Here is a 20,544-nt window from a genome sequence, read left to right as displayed (position 1 = left end):
CTGAGAGGACTGGATAGAAGTACGCAATGTGGAGATGAGCCTATATATTCCAAGGGCTACCCATCAAAAAAGGCTTCAGAAAAGGCGTTCTGTGACCCAGGAAACAAAACTGCAAAACCATTACGTAGATCATTTTACGAATATGAACACTGTGGTTTAAAACTTGTAAAAGTTGCACATTAATAAATATTATAAAATCACCACCCGGTTGTTTTCGGAATCACAGCGCATTCTGGGTAATTTCCACTAGCAACATTATGAAGTTGTCATGTTACTGTTACTGAGAAAACCACTGTACATGGATAAAACATATTTCCTAGTTTCGGGCTAAATCTAGATCAGTGAATGCAACATGTGTCGCTTGAGCTGATGCAAGGACGAACACCGTACACACAAATAGTTCTGTGCACCAGTGTGCAACAAAAGTAACCAAGGTGAAACATAGCAGCGTTGCTAGGAAAATTACCTAAGACGCGCTGTGATTGGATGCCAAATATCATAACTTTGATTAAAGAGAAAAAAACATATGTGCAACTTTTACACGTTTTTAATCACACAGTATTCATGTTCATAATGTTAGCTACATAGTCTTGCTGAAATTTAGCAGTTCCGTTTTCTGGGTCACGGAACACCACATTTTTGGTGGGTGGCCCTTGGTCTAATAAGGATTCTAAAATGGAATCAATCTCAATGAGTAATGTGAAAGATGTTTCCTGAAATGGCACCCTATTCCCATTATAGTATACTACTTCTGATGCAGCCCATCTCTTACCCACTCCTCTAGCTGTGCGGCCATCTTGGCCGCGGTCTCAGCCTCCCTCCTCTTTCACTCTGCGGTCTCCAGTACCAGGCGCTCTCCTCCGCAACCTTCCTCTCCATCGCCTCTCTCTCCTCAGGGGTGGGTCCGTAGTTCCGGGGATGCCCCACCAGCCTGGTGATGTTCTCCGTCACAGCACCGCATCGCTCTCCTCCATCGCCTCTCTCTCCTCAGGGGTGGGTCCGTAGTTCAGGGGACGCCCCACCAGCCTGGTGATGTTCTCCGTCACAGCACCGCATCGTTCACCTCTGACAGACAGACAATGAAAGACTTCCTCTCAATGCGTTAAGTTCTGTTCAATCACTATTTACTACACACTAGTTCTGATAATTAGGTTGACTATTGGGGTTTCTAAATGCTTTCACTAAATCAGTATTCTATTCCAGCCTTACCAATGTGTTCTGGGTGAATCTCCAGCACATCAAAGTAGTTCAGAACCGTTTAATCTTCCACATTGGCCTTTCTATATTTCTTCAGCCGGCTAAGGTGGCAGAGAGTAGCGAGTCTTCTCTGCCACAACCCCAGGTGAGTTCCGCACCCGCTCCTTTAAGAAGTCATCAGATGCCTCCAGGGAGAAAATAAACTCTGCAAGACAGACATACAGGGGGATCAATGATAGCCATGCAATACTGTGCATATGAGTAATAATACTAATAAATAACATTAACCTGGAATTATCTTGTTGTAGGCATGCATTTTGGAACTGGAATAATCCAGTTCCATGTCATCCTCTGGAAAACATCATTGTTTAATTAAGAGACCAAGCAGGATGACAGACACTGGAGTTCGGAACCAATAGTTCCAATGAAAAGGTGATGTTCTCTATCGTTTATTTGTAAAGTATTTTGCAATATCTTCAATGTTTCAATTGTAAATAAATGTTGATTTGATTTATGTGTACCATAGAAAATCTCCTCGGCCTGATGGTAGGACTTGGGGAAGCAGTCAGGGTCGAAGCCTTGGCTCCTGCACGGCTTTGAGATCAGCTTATCACGCATGATACGGTAAACAAGCCTGTCGCCCAGGCTACCTGCAAGAATAATGATGACATTTATGAAACCACAAACTCTGCTTGAGAAATGTTACAAAAACAACAAAAGTGAATAATATGAAATCCAACACGATAGACATGAGGCAGAGTCTAAATAAAATCTACAAACATGCTTTCAGGAACAACTAAATACCCCCCCCAAATACTACCATAACTCAATTTGAGCGCAAACTCTCCTCAACAGGTGTCCTTCACATAAAGAACTGGAATATGAACACACCTTCATTTTGCTCCTTGCTGTCCTTTAGCGAGTCCAGTTGGACCTGAGCGTTACTGACCGACTCTCCCTCCTGCTTAGCCCCTTTCACAGCATCCTCCTGAAATAGAATATATAATCAATTCATCTTGTATTAAAAGGTAGACTCAGCGACGTGACGTAGCTGGACAAAGTAAACAGCATAGTGGGTCAATGTCCGCAACAACTAATAGCATTGAAGCGCGAGGCTTAACTTCTACGCTGTTTTGGTCCCGCGTTAAGAACCAGTGCACATGCGCAGATACTGTGTGACAGCGAAGTCTTTGATCACGCTCATTGCAATATCTGCCACAGTACTCTTCCCTACCGCTGAGTGCCCAGGAGACAGATTCTGATTGGCTGATTGGAAAACAAAGAGCGCAATATCTCAATAGTTTATGTCTGGCTTAAATATGGATATAAAGTATCGTAGAAGGGTATTAATACCATGGTACACTCTCAGCATTGCTCCTCCTTGGGGACTTCCCTGGACCAAGCACAAAGCTTATTATCTAGCAGGGGGATATACAGAAAATACCACCAACCAATTTGTAGATCTATACCTCTATTTAAAATAAGAATATCAATAAACTTAAAATTACCAAAAATCTGTCTGGCTGGCTTAGCCTATTTACCTTCACAATACCCTCAAGTGTTCTTGGAATCATCCACAGCGATTAAATAATGTGTCTTTGGCTTGTGGTCGATAACATTCTGGATAACCCTTGTAGACAAAAGTTGACAGTAATTCTAGGATTAGTATTTTTCACCCTTGAATAAGCTCCCGAGTGGTGCAGCGGTCTAAGGCACTGCATCTCAGTGCTAGAGGCGTCACTACAGACCCTGGTTCGATTCCAGGCTGTATCACAATCCAGCCATGATTGGGAGTCCCATAGGGCCGCACACAAATGGCCCAGCGTCGTCCGGGTTTGGCAGTCATTGTAAATAAGAGTTTGTTTTTAACTGACTTGCCTAGTTAAATAAAGGTTAAATACAAAAATATAAGCAGTAATTGAACATCAACATAATGGAATGGACCCACAGAAAAATACAAACTCTGCAAGGTCGCTAACATGACCAGTACGGATAACATTTGTGCCAAGCCCAAAAACAGGAACTCTTGCAAACTCCAAGCCAACACGCCTTGAGGAGTCGAGCTAGATGAAAGAGTGAAATAGAAAACATCCATCCAAGCCTTGATAGAATAATAATGTATCAGTTATTTAGTTCAGATGTACCTTGAAGAAGTAGTCCAGGAGGTTCTCTCCCAATCCATATTCAGCACCTGCCACCACATCATCCTTACGTCAAGGAGCATTTGCCCAGCCCATTATACTCAGTTTTGCCCAGTTTGAGCACCTTTTTCTGTGCTACTTGAAGTTAGGATGATGTATTTTCCTCCTGTAGTTATCCACTGTCAGAGGAATCTCTGGGTCATTCTGAGGTCAGAAAGCAAAGGTATGTGAAGCAATTTAGCGAAGCGTTTTGAAATGTTGTACACAAATTGCATAGTAATTACAGAGCATTTAATACAAACTTAACGTTACAGGATCGACTGGCATGCTCATTGCCCTGGTCATGACTGATGATATCAAGATGAATATCTTTTGAGAGGCAAAACACTCTATATCTGAGTGAAGCATAAAGGAAGAGGAGGAGACGTCATTTTACTGTAGGATATAGGCCAGTGTTTCCCAAACTCGGTGCACATTTTGGTTTTTGCTTGATGATTAGTTGATTATTTGAATCAGCTGTGTAGTGCTAGGGCAAAAACCAAAACGTGCACCGCGTTTGGGAAATCCTGCTATAGGCCATGCAGTATTTGCAAAGTAACTCAAAAGGTCCCATGAGACAATATCTTGAGTGAATTTATAATGGTGGTTTCACAGACTGGTTAATTGCCAACCTGAAATCTAGGTTGAAGATGGGAAGGTTAAAACAACGTAATAATTCCATGCGGATGAGTTCGAAAATAAACTATGTAATTCATGGGACCAGCGCCGTTGCTGAATTAGCATTGAAAACGTGACCAGCTGTCGGGAAATCCAGTAATAAAGTGGCTGTACATTAATAGTGGCGCAAAGAGTTACGGGATATTAGAAACCTCTTGGTTTAACCTGTATATTTTGAACCTGAAATGGCCCTTGTTGCCTCATCTATCTGCTCTGATGTTTCTGAGATATTGTAAACCACCACGGCACATTTCAATAGGCCTGGCAGCAGCTGATCTCGGTTCTGTGACTGGAATGACATGTCAATGACTGGCCTAGATTCCTTTTTTTCATGAAATTGTTTCCAAACTGAAAATTACATGTCAATGCATAGTGCTGAATGATGACGTGTGGTTATACCAATATTGTATATTGGGTTATATACTCACAGAATAACATTCTAATGCAAAACTGGGGATTCTCCCCTCGTTGTTAAAGATAATTCCAACAATTTGGAAAGTCCCATCTTGCAGTGTAGGCTCATCCGCAGCCGGCAGGGGGACCATCCTCATTTGACAGAAACTTTACAGTCAGTGTAAACAAATCATAATTGTCAGCTACATTCTGTGAATATTTCACCACATAAACAGCCGATAAAAATAAATAATGTTGCTACTTTACCTTTGCTTTACATTTAGATGAATACGTGGCAATATTGTTGACGAAAACTCGTTTAGTTCGATAACTTTCTTTCTTTTCAACCGTCTCCCGTTGCTGGGGAAAGATGGACGCTTTGAGGTTGCTAACATCGCCTCAGCCAATGAAATAGGTGCATTTGCAAAAGGGAACACTGTCTCTTGCGCAGATAAATAATAAAATAGAGATTTAAAAAAATACATAATATGGGTACAGTTCAATGCATATTTAAGTGCGATACATAAATGTAAATTTTTTAAGCAGGGTATTTTGGAGGAGTTATTTTGGAGGAGTTACAGTTCAATGCATATTTAAGTGCGATACATAAATGTAAATGAAGATGGCTCTGTTCTCCAGTTGGTGTAAAAAAAAAATGGCTATTTTTGTCAGTCATATATTAAAACTCTCCCTCTCCCCATGACTTCTAGGCCTCTTCCACCCTGTACCCTGCAGGGGGTTGATTGTTTGGTGAATTAGGCCTAGTATGTCTTCCTCAGCCATGTGGTCGTAAATCTGACCAACCATTCAGGGTCTTCCTCCCAAACTCACCGCAACTAGTCTTGTAAACTACTCTTAGTGCTGATATGAATGCAATTCACAATAGGACAGGTGATTTTAGGCTATTATACAGTATGTGCAATGAAACCCAACACACACACACACACACACACACACACACACACACACACACACACACACACACACACACACACACACACACACACACCCCTGTAGCAGCACAGGACAACAACAGGCTTAGTGCTTCCAAAGCACTTCACATATTTATAGAGCTGACACTACGTGACAAACTGCCGGCATGGCTTCATCTGCCTTCAAAATGCCCCACTCCCTACTACAGGTCTCTCTCTCAGCACACTGTAAAACACAACCACACAATGGAATGACTGTCAATGACAACACACTGTAAAACACAGTTACACACGTCACCTGACAGTAAATTGTAACACACATTCACAGAATGGCTAGGTACAGCCAGAGAATAAGGCAGTAAATGGCAAACTGTTTAGCTATTTGGATTGAGACTTCAGTTATAATTCAAATAAGTAACAAGGCAAATAAAATACTATGTCATACTTATTTTCAAGTTTTTCAAATTGCATGACTTACTTACGCTCCAACCTTCTCACGTGGTCATTCTTTAGAGCCTACTCAACAACAGTGTTGTAAAGTACTTAAGTAAAAATACTTTAAAGCACTACTTAAGTAGTTTTTTGGGGTATCTAATTTGCTTTACTATTCATATTTTTAACTACTTTTACCTTTACTCCACTACATTCCTAAAGAAAATAATGTACTTTTTACTCCATGCATTTTCCCTGACATCCAAAAGTACTCGTTACATTTTGAAAGCTTAGCAGGACAGGAAAATGGTCCTATTCACGCACTTATCAATATATAAGGAATTTGAAATGATTTATACTTTTACTTTTACTTTTGATACTTAAGTATATTTTTGCAATTACATTTACTTTTGATACTGAAGTATATTTAAAACCAAATACTTTTAGACTTTAACTCAAGTAGTATTTTACTGGGTGACTTTCAATTTTACTTGAGTCATTTTCTATTAAGGTATCTTTACTTTTACTCAAGTATAGCAATTGAGTACTTTTCCCACCACTGCTCAACAAGGTCTCTACCTGCATCTAAATCCTGTCTTTGAGAGAGTATAGAGCTCTTAAGTAGTCAATATAATCTCACCTCTAGAGTTAGTCAGGATCCTCAGGGAACATGGAAAGCAGAGAAAAGAGATGGCCCCATGGCTTACTATCACTCTTCCGCTGACAGCTACTGTTTGTCACTGATTTACAGTGAGACATGCACATCAATTTGAGTAATATTTATATTGCTATTCTTGATTGACGTGTCTCCCATTGTGCAGTCGGTGTACTGCTGTATTGCCAGCAGCTGTTAAGAGATGGCATGTGGTACACACCACCCATCACATAGCGTTAAGGACAGGGGACAACTGAGAATAAAATTTGCCCACTGTCAAGAATCTCCATTTTGTTCCTCCCGCAGTGTCATTCAAAATCAAATCAAATCAAATGTTATTTGTCACATGCGCCAAATACAACAGGTGTAGGTAGACCTTACAGTGAAATGCTTACTTACAAGCTCTTAACCAACAATTCAGTTTTAAGAAAGAATACCAAAAAAATACGAAAAAAACATTAAATAAAAAAATAAGAAGAAATAAACAATTTCAAATAATTAAAAAGAGCAGCAGTAAAAATAACAATAGCGAGGCTATATACAGGGGGTACCGGTACCGAGTCAATTTGCGGGGGCACCGGTTAGTTGAGGTAATTGAGGTAATATTTACATGTAGGTAGAGTTATTAAAGTGACTATGCATAGATAATAAACAGAGAGTAGCAGCAGCGTAAAAGGGTAGCCATTTGATTAGCTGTTCAGGAGTCTTATGGCTTGGGGGTAGAAGCTGTTTAGAAGCCTCTTGGACCTACACTTGGCGCTCCGGTACCGCTTGCCGTGCGGTAGCAGAGAGAACAGTCTATGACTAGGGTGGCTGGAGTCTTTGACAATTTTTAGGGCCTTCCTCTGACACCGCCTGGTATAGAGGTCCTGGATGGCAGGAAGCTTGGCCCCAGTGATGTACTGGGTCGTACGCACTACCCTCTGTAGTGCCTTGCGGTCGGAGGCCGAGCAGTTGCCATACCAGGCAGTGATGCAACCAGTCAGGATGCTCTCGATGGTGCAGCTGTAGAACCTTTTGAGGATCTGAGGACCCATGCCAAATCTTTTCAGTCTCCTTAATGGGAATAGGTTTTGTCGTGCCCTCTTCACGACTGTCTTGGTGTGTTTGGACCATGATAGTTTGTTGGTGATGTGGACACCAAGGAACTTGAAGCTCTCAACCTGCTCCGCTACAGCCCCGTCGATGAGAAGGGGGGCGTGCTCGGTCCTCTTCTTTTTCCTATAGTCCACAATCATCTCCCTTGTCTTGATCACGTTGAGGGAGAGGTTGTTGTCCTGGCACCACACGGCCAGGTCTCTGACCTCCTCCCTATAGGCTGTCTTGTCGTTGTCGGTGATCAGGCCTACCACTGTTGTGTCATCGGCAAACTTAATGATGGTGTTGGAGTCGTGCCTGGCCATGCAGTCATGAGTGAACAGGGAGTACAGGAGGGGACTGAGCACGCACCCCTGAGGTGCCCCCGTGTTGAGGATCAGCGTGGCAGATGTGCTGTTACCTACCCTTACCACCTGGGGGCGGCCCGTCAGGAAGTTCAGGATCCAGTTGCAGAGGGAGGTGTTTAGTCCCAGGGTCCTTAGCTTAGTGATGAGCTTTGAGGGCACGATGGTGTTGAACACTGAGCTGTAGTCAATGAATAGCATTCTCACATAGGTGTTCCTTTTGTCCAGGTGTGAAAGGGCAGTGTGGAGTGCAATAGAGATTGCATCATCTGTGGATCTGTTGGGGCGGTATGTGAATTGGAGTGGGTCTAGGGTTTCTGGGATAATGGTGTTGATGTGATCCATGACCAGCCTTTCAAAGCACTTCATGGCTACAGACGTGAGTGCTACGGGTCGGTAGTCATTTAGGCAGGTTACCTTAGTGTTCTTGGGCACAGGGACTATGGTGGTCTGCTTGAAACATGTTGGTATTACAGACTCAGACAGGGAGAGGTTGAAAATGTCAGTGAAGACACTTGCCAGTTGGTCAGCGCATGCTCGGAGTACACGTCCTGGTAATCTGTCTGACCCTGCGGCCTTGTGAATGTTGACCTGTTTAAAGGTCTTACTCACATCGGCTACGGAGAGCGTGATCACACAGTCGTCATTCAGTCCAGTAGTATGTTTGTTGTTGTTTTTATGTGCACTAATACGTTTTTATGACGCAAAGCAAATAAACTGCTTATCATATCTAGGAAAAATAAGACTGATAGTTATTTGCAGTATACTGAAACATAGTAAAATGTTCTGCATAGGCCTATCTAAAGCCATGGTTCCTTCCCCACAGTTGTTCACAGGAGTCTCTCAGTCCCAGCCACCCAACAACAACAGGTGTGAAGTCGAAATGTTGCCGTGAACTGAACATGTGTTGGTGGCCCTAAAATGCAATGAAAATACTTTGGAATGAAAATACCAATGGACCACCACCACAAGCGAGAGACTGTATACTTCTAGCTTGATTTTCACTTAAAAAATTGCCTTCTTTTTATCACACTGCACAAGCCTGTGATGGATAAAGACATGTCATTTTGAATGGTAAACAAAAATCACATCCACCAAGGTGCAGTGCATGTTAAAAAAACATTTGTGGCTAATGGAACAGCTGCCTACCGTGATGACTACCCATTGCTGCGACACACACACATATACACACACAATGCTGGGGGGGTTGACCAAGGCAGGCCAGGCAGCTGTCAGAGACAGACAAATCCTGGGCCGCCTGCTTTACCTTATAAGGAAGAAGGTCCGCCAAAAGCATGACCTGTTTCAGACATATTCTGCTTATCCCGGTCAACTCTCACTGGGCTTGGTGTCACCTGGTCATGAACAACTTTAAAAAATATTTGACATTGGTGGGTTACCAGAGTGATTTCTTATTCATTTCCACTCCTGATGGTAACAGAATATTATATTTGTTTACCCACTTTATTAGAATGATGTTCATTGTGAATCATTCCTTTGTTGTTTATCTGTTGTTATACGTCAGTGTTCTGCTTTCTGTATGCATGACGGTTCATGTTGTTGAATGTCTTACATGTTTCCTCTGTTTGTCAAGGAAGGATTAAACATGGAGTCAGAGCTGGAACTCTTGATGGACTCGAGGGCCAAATGAATCAGAGGAGACAGTATTTCTACTTTGGTGAGTTAGAGTACCAATCTTAAAACAAATAAAAAAGTATTGACAACAGTTCTTCATAATTGCTTTTTAGGGAGGCGTTCTTTGAGTTCAAACTGAAACCGTTGACCCTGTGAAGAGACAGTTGCTGTATCTGTTGTTCAGATCATCCCTCCTCCCTCCTCCCTTCTCCCTCCTCCCTCCTCCCTCCTCCACCCTACTATTCTCCACCCCCCACCCTTCTCCCTTCTCCCTCCTCCCTCCTCCCTCCTCCACCCTACTATTCTCCTCCCTCCACCCTCCTCCCTCCTCCCTCCTCCTCCCTCCACTCTCCACCCTCCTCCCTCCTCCTCAACCCTCCTCCCTCCTCCACCCTACTATTCTCCTCCCTCCTCCCTCCTCCCTCCTCCACTCTCCACCCTCCTCCCTCCTCCTCCCTCCTCCTCAACCCTCCTCCCTCCTCCCTCCTCCCTCCTCCACTCTCCACCATCCTCCCTCCTCCTCCCTCCTCCTCAACCCTCCTCCCTCCTCCCTCCTCCCTCCTCCCTCCTCCCTCCTCCCTCCTCCCTCCTCCCTCCACCCTCCTCCACTCTAATAGTCTCCTCTCTCCTCCCTCATTGACAGCTGTAGGAACACACTAGTGTACAAGTGAATCCTGAAGTCCTGCATCTGCTGTGATAACCCACACTAAATATAGCCCCCTAGCCTCTCCACAGCACAGCACCCAGTAAATATAGCCATCTAGCCTCTCCACAGCACAGCATCCAGTAAATATAGCCATCTAGCCTCTTCACAGCATCCAGTAAATATACCCCCTAGCCTCTCCACAGCATATCATCCACTAAATATAGCCCCCTAGCCTCTCCACAGCACAGCACAGCATCCAGTAAATAAACACACCTAGTCTCTCCACATCATATCATCCAGTAAATATAGCCCCATAGCCTCTCCACAGCACAGAATCCACTAAATATAGCCCCCTAGCCTCTCCACAGCACAGCACAGCATCCAGTAAATAAACCCACCTAGTCTCTCCACATCATATCATCCAGTAAATATAGCCCCATAGCCTCTCCACAGCACATAATCCAGTAAATATAGCCCCCTAGCCTCTCCACAGCACAGAATCCAGTAAATATAGCCCCCTAGCCTCTCCACATCATATCATCCAGTAAATATAGCCCCCTAGCCTCTCCACATCATATCATCCAGTAAATATAGCCCCCTAGCCTCTCCACATCATATCATCCAGTAAATATAGCCCCCTAGCCTCTCCACATCACAGCATCCAATGACACCACACTGTGTCTGCATCCCAATGGCACCTTATTCACTATGTAGTACACTACCTAGAGAATAGGGTACCATTGGGACAGAGCCACTGAGTTGAGAAATGCTCACACATAATCCTGATGGAACAGGGGATACCTAGTCAGTTGCACAACTGAAATGTGTCTTCCGCATTTAACCCAACCCCTCTGAATCAGAGAGGTGCGGGGGGCTGCCTTAATCGACATCATCAGCGCCCGGGGAGCAGTTGTTGTTGGGGGTTATCTGCCTTGCTCAAGGGCAGAAAGGCAGATTATTTCCACCTTGCTGGCTCTGGGATTCGAACCAGCGACCTTTCGGTTACTGGCACAATGCTCTTAACTGTTAGGCTACGTCCCACACAATCAGGAATGTGGAAATGCCTCTAATACCTCGTAGTGTTGTGTCACCAGCTGAAACGGGACATAGTGTAAGACACCACGCCTCGCCATCCATCCATCTCCCCCATTAGATGGGTCACCAGCTGAAACGGGACATAGAGTAAGACACCACGCCTCGCCATCCATCCATCTCCCCCATTAGATGGGTCACCAGCTGAAACGGGACATAGTGTAAGACACCACGCCTCGCCATCCATCCATCTCCCCCATTAGATGGGTCACCAGCTGAAACGGGACATAGTGTAAGACACCACGCCTCGCCATCCATCCATCTCCCCCATTAGATGGCCGGTGGGTGGAGGTGTAGCACTTTGTCATATGGCAGTATTACAAATGTTTCTAACAGGACTTGTGTTGTGTTGCGTGAAGAGATCCTCCAGGAAATTCCTCAATATGTATTCAACCCAGCTATTATTCCCCAATATTAGGTTTAGGTTTAATTTATTTGCACCAAAGTAAATAAGTGATAAACAACAATACAGATAAAAATCAACAAATAAAAAACGGTGTGCAGGTTAGAATGCAAAGGACTTAATATAGGTACAAGAACACTTGAAGGAAGTTTTTGGTGTGAAACACGTATCTTCTTGTATAAATGCTGAGAATAGGCCATAGTGAAGTCTACAGATACTACCTTTAGAGGTACATTAACAACACAGTACACCAGCTACAAATGGAATACTGCATTCCTATTGGACCTTACCAGCCCAAGACTCTATATAGAACAAACCCTCTCTGTCTCCTGATAGGACACAAAGCCAGAGTGTATGGGGTAACGGAGGGAAAACCCTCTCTTTATCCCCACGGAGGAAGGTGACGAATAAGGAGCTGGGGCAGAGGACGTTACCTCCGGGAGCAGAGGACGTTACCTCCGGGAACAGAGGACGTTACCTCCGGGAGCAGAGGACGTTACCTCCGGGAACAGAGGACATTACCTCCGGGAGCCGCCACAATGTGCAGCCGCCGACACCTGTTACCCAGCATGCCCCTAAAAGGAGAGAGAGGCGCCAATCAGAGCGAGGTTCCCGCCCTGCTGCTGCCACAGGCTGTCCCCAAGACCCGTTGAGCCGAGTCGAGCAGACGGAGAGAGAGGAGGGTCTGAACTCTGGACACTGAGTGATATCCCCCCCCCCCCCCCCCCCCCTCTGTCTCTCTCTGTCTCTCTCCATGCCCCCCTCTCTTAACTTCTAACCCCCCTTCCTACCCTCTGTCTCTCTCTTTGCCCCTCCTCTCAGCTGTCTGGCATGTTTCTGGCTCCTCACTCTCAAACATACCACAACGGCTCTTGGATGGAAAATGTACACAGGGACTATCCCACAACAGGTACTACCCCACCCCAGATACTACCTCACCACAGATACTACCCCACCACAGACACTACCCCACCACAGGCACTATCCCACCACAGACACTATCCCACCACAGATACTACCCCACCACAGACACTACCACACCACAGACACTATCCCACCACAGATACTACCCCACCACAGACACTACCACACCACAGGCACTATCCCACCACAGATACTACACCACCACAGACACTATCCCACCACAGACACTACCCCACCACAGACACTACCCCACCACAGACACTATCCCACCACAGACACTACCACACCACAGGCACTATCCCACCACAGATACTACCCCACCACAGATACTATCCCACCACAGATACTACCCCACCACAGATACTACTCCACCACAGACACTATCCCACCACAGACACTACCCTACCACAGACACTACCCCACCACAGACACTACCCCACCACAGACACTATCCCACCACAGACACTATCCCACCACAGACACTACCCCACCACAGATACTATCCCACCGCAGACACTACCCCACCACAGATACTATCCCACCACAGACACTACCCCACCACAGACACTACCCCACCACAGATACTACCCCACCACAGATACTATCCCAACACAGGTACTATCCCACCACAGGTACTATCCCACCACAGACACTACCCCACCACAGACACTACCCCACCACAGATACTACCCCACCACAGATACTACCCCACCACAGATACTACCCCACCACAGATACTATCCCACCACAGACACTATCCCACCACAGACACTACCCCACCACAGATACTACCCCACCACAGATACTACCCCACCACAGACACTACCCCACCACAGATACTACACCACCACAGACACTACTCCACCACAGACACTACCCCACCACAGATACTATCCCACCACAGACACTACCCCACCACAGACACTATCCCACCACAGACACTACCCCACCACAGATACTATCCCACCACAGACACTACCCCACCACAGACACTATCCCACCACAGACACTACCCCACCACAGATACTATCCCACCACAGACACTACCCCACCACAGACACTATCCCACCAAAGGCACTACCCTACCAAAGGCACTATCCCACCACAGCAGGGCCGGATTAACAAATCATAGGCTCCATAGGCCTTGGGCCCCCATTGATTTTGTTAGCCACTCTCACTCAGATATCATTACATGTGTAGAATTGCAGGTAATTCGCTTTAAAACTGCAAAAAAAATCCTCAACACCCCATGGCAATATGTGTAGAATTGCAGAAAACTTGCTTTAAAACTGCAACATTTTCTCTACACCCTATGGCATAATGTGTTTAATTGCCGGAAATTAACTTTCTCTCTGCTGTCAAGAGGGTGGTGACTAAAGTGTTTTGCCCGCGAGGTGGGGGGGCCCTGAATCAGCTACCCAAACAAGGCAGGGCCCCCCCAGTTACCCATGACAGGCCCCCTACCTCCTCTCCTATCCTCATCTGATGATTAGCAGAGTGGCAGCAGGCAGCAGCAGGCTGTCTACACTCATTGACAGCAGACTCCTGAGTCCTCCTGTGGTTGGAGGTTGCAGTAAAAAAAAATACATATATATGTTTTCTTTTTTTGTGCTTTTTTTGCTTCTTGGGCCCCCTAAAGGCCTGGGCCCAGCGGCTTCAGCCCCTGTAAAACCCTGCGTTAATCCAGCCCTGCACCACAGGCACTATCCCACCACAGACTATCCCACCACAGACTATCCCACCACAGACTATCCCACCACAGACACTATCCCAACACAGACTATCCCACCACAGACACTATCCATTTCCATTTCCATTTACGTCATTTAGCAGACGCTCTTATCCAGAGCGACTTACAAATTGGTGCATTCACCCTATAGCCAGTGGGATAACCACTTCACAATTATTATTTTTTAGGGGGGGGGGGGGGGGGGGGGGTAGAAGGATTACTTTATCCTATCCCAGGTATTCCTTAAAGAGGTGGGGTTTCAAATGTCTCCGGAAGGTGGTGAGTGACTCCGCTGTCCTGGCGTCGTGAGGGAGCTTGTTCCACCATTGGGGTGCCAGAGCAGCGAACAGTTTTGACTGGGCTGAGCGGGAACTATGCTTCCGCAGAGGAAGGGGAGCCAGCAGGCCAGGGACATACTATCCCACCACATACTATCCCACCACATACACTATCCCATCACAGACTATCCCACCACAGACACTATCCCACCACAGACACTATCCCACCACAGACACTATCCCACCACAGACACTATCCCACCACAGATACTATCCCACCACAGATACTATCCCACCACAGACACTATCCCACCACAGATACTACCCCACCACAGATACTACCCCACCACAGACACTATCCCACCACAGACACTATCCCACCACAGACACTATCCCACCACAGACACTACCCCACCACAGACACTATCCCACCACAGACACTATCCCACCACAGACACTATCCCACCACAGACACTATCCCACCACAGACACTATCCCACCACAGACACTATCCCACCACAGGCACTATCCCACCACAGATACTACCCCACCACAGACACTATCCCACCACAGACACTATCCCACCACAGACTATCCCACCACAGACACTATCCCACCACAGATACTACCCCACCACAGACACTATCCCACCACAGCCACTATCCCACCACAGACTATCCCACCACAGACACTATCCCACCACAGACACTATCCCACCACAGACACTATCCCACCACAGACACTATCCCACCACAGTCACTATCCCACCACAGACACTATCCCACCACAGACACTATCCCACCACAGACTATCCCACCACAGACTATCCCACCACAGACACTATCCCACCACAGACTATCCCACCACAGACACTATCCCACCACAGACTATCCCACCACATACACTATCCCACCACAGACTATCCCACCACAGACACTATCCCACCACAGGCACTATCCCACCACAGACACTATCCCACCACAGACACTATCCCACCACAGACACTATCCCACCACAGACTATCCCACCACAGACACTATCCCACCACAGACTATCCCACCACAGACACTATCCCACCACAGACTATCCCACCACAGACACTATCCCACCACAGATACTACCCCACCACAGACACTATCCCACCACAGACACTACCCCACCACAGACACTATCCCACCACAGACACTATCCCACCACAGACACTATCCCACCACAGACACTATCCCAACACAGACACTATCCCAACACAGATACTACCCCACCACAGACACTATCCCACCACAGACACTATCCCACCACAGACTATCCCACCACAGACACTATCCCATCACAGACACTATCCCACCACAGACACTATCCCACCACAGTCACTATCCCACCACAAGCACTATCCCACCACAGACTATCCCACCACAGACACTATCCCACCACAGACTATCCCACCACAGACACTATCCCATCACAGACACTATCCCACCACAGACACTATCCCACCACAGTCACTATCCCACCACAAGCACTATCCCACCACAGACACTATCCCACCACAGACACTATCCCACCACAGACACTATCCCACCACAGATACTACCCCACCACAGATACTATCCCACCACAGACTATCCCACCACATACACTATCCCACCACATACACTATCCCACCACAGACACTATCCCACCACAGACACTACCCCACCACAGACACTATCCCACCACAGACACTATCCCACCACAGACACTATCCCACCACAGACACTATCCCACCACAGACACTACCCCACCACAGACACTATCCCACCACAGATACTACCCCACCACAGACACTATCCCACCACAGACTATCCCACCACAGACACTATCCCACCACAGACACTATCCCACCACAGACACTATCCCACCACAGACTGGACTGAGTGCCACTCAAACCACTTCTTAACCAGATTCCCAGACGCCCCCAGGGGGTCTAAAGTTACACCCCCACTCTGACACCCCTATCTGAGCTTAGTCATATTATCGTGACTGTCTCACTGGGTCATGGATAGGAGGACAGTTTCAGTGAATGGAGCTTAGATTTCAAGCTTCAAGTTTCAGTTAGGCTATGTAAATACAATACAGTGTCTGTGTTAAGTTGTGACTTCAATATTTCACTCCGTGTTGGGATGAGATGACAACCGGTAGAGAGACATTGGATGATTGATGTGAATAAATAATGGTTTGGTTGTCTGTTAAGAGCCAAAAGGTGTGGGACAGGGTAAACAAATCATGCCATTCATCATCAAAAACAGATCTGACGGATAAACAAGCTTCTGTCATATTCAGTGACAACTCTTGTAGGCTATTTGAGACGTACGTTCATGTACTGTACAAAATAAAATATCAACATTCTCAATGTATGCTTTAGTCATTTATAATCATTATGAATATGCAAATCAATATGCAAGTGATGTCAAACATGGAGATGAATTGTGTGTCCGGTTTCCCTCCTTTATAACACAATAACAAACACGGTCAAATCTGATATAACAATAAACTATTTTAGTTCCCCCAAATCCCAAGGGCCAGAAATTCCTTTACAGTTTTATTGCATTGTCTGAGCTAATCATAGGTCTTCCTCCTTTATAAAAGTCAAAAGTCAGACTGAAAGAGAATTGTTTCACATCAATCAGTTAACACCTACTTCATCATGACCCAACTATAATCAACCATAACACAATAATGGAAAGAATTTAGAAATAATCCCTTTAACTTCCCTCTGCCAACCATTCCTTATTTTTGTACCAGCCAGACAGCCAGGGGCGGCACTAGAACTCTCCGTCTCCTAGGTAACAACACTCCATTTTAGATGGCGTCCCGTCAGAAAGGAGGCCTCTGAGTGACAGAGGCCTCCTTTAGTGAACCGTTATCTAGAAGTTCTTATTTGGGCTTGTGTAAACTCCTGGTCCCTCCTTCAGGCCCCCGGTCCTGGGACGAGGGGGCATATTTAAGGGACACCTCTCACCCTCACCCTTTGTCCCAGTGGAAACTCCAGTCTTGGCGTACAACTTGGTGAGTGTCTTCTTTCTGCTATTGTTCCTGTTCTAGTACCGCCCTGTAGCACTCTTTCTCTATTGGACTCAGTACTGCCCTGTAGCACTCTTTCTCTATTGGACTCAGTACTGCCCTGTAGCACTCTTTCTCTACTGGACTCAGTACTGCCCTGTGGCACTCTTTCTCTATTGGACTCAGTACTGCCCTGTAGCACTCTTTCTCTATTGGACTCAGTACTGCCCTGTGGCACTCTTTCTCTATTGGACTCAGTACTGCCCAGTACCTGTAGCCGCTCTGTTTAATTATTGGACTACCACTACTTCAGACAGACGAGTGACCGAGAGAGTGGAGCCGAGAGACTGGAGCCGAGAGAGTGAAGCCGAGAGAGGGGAGTCGAGAGAGGGGAGCCGAGAGAGGGGAGCTGAGAGGAAGATGGCTAGATGACTTGGTGGTGGTAGAAAGGATCCACACTTTGTCAGCTACTCTTGGAGAGCATCGTGCCGCTGTGTTGTTGTTGTTGTTTTGGATAGGGAAGAAGGGCCAGGATCTTGGTTTAACCGCCGGGAGCTCCTATTGTGATTGAACGAGAGAGCACATAGGAATCACTTGTAGAGTTAACGCCTGCAATGGATGCCTGCATACTTCTAATAGGCTTTTAGAGAAGGATTTATATGAGAGAGGTTGAGAAGGAATTGTTTTGAGAGAAGTTGAGAAGGAATTATTTTGAGAGAAGTTGAGAAGGAATTGTTTTGAGAGAAGTTGAGAAGGAATTGTTTTGAGAGAAGTTGAGAAGGAATTGTTTTGAGAGAAGTTGAGAAGGAATTGTTTTGAGAGAAGTTGAGAAGGAATTGTTTTGAGAGAAGTTGAGAAGGAATTGTTTTGAGAGAAGTTGAGAAGGAAGAAAAGTAGGAGAAAGAAAGAGCTGAAGAGAGAAATAGATAAATTAAGGGAGTTGAATGGGGCGAAATAGAGTGTAGGACAACGGCAGTTGCCCGGCAGCCAGGGCTTGTTGTGATTGATTGACAGGCCATGCTGGTGGCAACACTTGCTGGTGACAGGCCATACTGGTGGCAACATGTGTGAACAGTGACCTGTGGCTCTGGTGGATTAGAGGGGGGGTTAGACAGGGGGACATAGTGGCCACTGTGGAGCGCCAGCCCTCCCGACTCCTGACCACTGGCCAGGCCACTAATGAAGGGAGCTGCCAGACCTCCTGACCACTAGCCAGGCCACTAATGAAGGGAGCTGTCAGACCTCCTGACCACTGGCCAGGCCACTAATGAAGGGAGCTGCCAGACCTCCTGACCACTAGCCAGGCCACTAATGAAGGGAGCTGCCAGACCTCCTGACCACTAGCCAGGCCACTAATGAAGGGAGCTGTCAGACCTCCTGACCACTGGCCAGGCCACTAATGAAGGGAGCTGTCAGACCTCCTGACCACTGGCCAGGCCACTAATGAAGGGAGCTGTCAGACCTCCTGACCACTGGCCAGGCCACTAATGAAGGGAGCTGCCAGACCTCCTGACCACTGGCCAGGCCACTAATGAAGGGAGCTGTCAGGCCTCCTGACCACTGGCCAGGCCACTAATGAAGGGAGCTGTCAGACCTCCTGACCACTGGCCAGGCCACTAATGAAGGGAGCTGTCAGACCTCCTGACCACTGGCCAGGCCACTAATGAAGGGAGCTGTCAGACCTCCTGACCACTGGCCAGGCCACTAATGAAGGGAGCTGCCAGACCTCCTGACCACTGGCCAGGCCACTAATGAAGGGAGCTGCCAGACCTCCTGACCACTGGCCAGGCCACTAATGAAGGGAGCTGCCAGACCTCCTGACCACTGGCCAGGCCACTAATGAAGGGAGCTGCCAGACCTCCTGACCACTGGCCAGGCCACTAATGAAGGGAGCTGTCAGACCTCCTGACCACTAGCCAGGCCACTAATGAAGGGAACTGTCAGACCTCCTGACCACTAGCCAGGCCACTAATGAAGGGAGCTGTCAGACCTCCTGACCACTAGCCAGGCCACTAATGAAGGGAGCTGTCAGACCTCCTGACCACTGGCCAGGCCACTAATGAAGGGAGCTGTCAGACCTCCTGACCACTAGCCAGGACACTAATGAAGGGAGCTGTCAGGCCTCCTGACCACTAGCCAGGACACTAATGAAGGGAGCTGTCAGACCTCCTGACCACTAGCCAGGCCACTAATGAAGGGAGCTGTCAGACCTTCACTAGCCAGGCCACTAATGAAGGGAGCTGTCAGACCTCCAGACCACTAGCCAGGCCACTAATGAAGGGAGCTGTCAGACCTTCACTAGCCAGGCCACTAATGAAGAGAGCTGTCAGGCCTCCTGACCACTAGCCAGGACACTAATGAAGGGAGCTGTCAGGCCTTCACTAGCCAGGCCACTAATGAAGGGAGCTGTCAGGCCTCCTGACCAGGCCACTAATGAAGGGAGCTGTCAGGCCTCCTGACCAGGCCACTAATGAAGGGAGCTGTCAGGCCTCCAGGCCACTAATGAAGGGAGTTGTCAGGCCTCCAGGCCACTAATGAAGGAAGCTGTCAGGCCAGGGCTGGAAGGTACAGACTCAGGGGCTGGCTGGCGGAGGGGGGTGGATAGAGGGATAGAAGAATGAAGTGATAGAGGGAGAGGTGGACTGGAGGGAGGTATGGAGGGACAGTAACACATGCTTTGAAGGGAGCTGTTGGGCTGGGGAGGGATAGAGGGAGAAGGAAGGAAGGAAGGAAGGAAGGAAGGAAGGAAGGAAGGAAGGAAGGATAGAGGGATAGAGAGAGGGGACCAGAGCGACAGTAACACATCCTTTGAAGGGATCTGTCAGACCATGGCTGGAGAGGGGGATGCAAAGATGGATGAAGAGATAGAGGGATGGATGGAAGGATAGA

At 46.9% G+C, this 20,544-nt stretch overlaps 1 pseudogene across 1 annotated transcript; it reads right to left on the bottom strand.

Annotated features, from left to right (window-relative positions):
* Positions 1-3,405: 3,405 nt before the first annotated feature.
* LOC311114847 (adenylate kinase 7-like) lies at positions 3,406-6,397 on the bottom strand (annotated as a pseudogene). Its single transcript has 6 exons — positions 6,392-6,397; positions 4,711-4,808; positions 4,484-4,616; positions 4,236-4,344; positions 3,651-3,745; positions 3,406-3,542 (listed from the first exon to the last, which is right to left on the bottom strand). The product of its transcript is annotated as an adenylate kinase 7-like (transcript).
* Positions 6,398-20,544: the final 14,147 nt, after the last annotated feature.

This window comes from Coregonus lavaretus (genome assembly GCF_964263955.1).
Source record: "Coregonus lavaretus genome assembly, contig: HAP1_SCAFFOLD_424, whole genome shotgun sequence".
NCBI classification, from domain to species: Eukaryota; Metazoa; Chordata; class Actinopteri; order Salmoniformes; family Salmonidae; genus Coregonus; species Coregonus lavaretus.
Note: the sequence above shows the minus strand (reverse complement) of the source record. Positions and strands in the feature narration are given on the sequence as shown.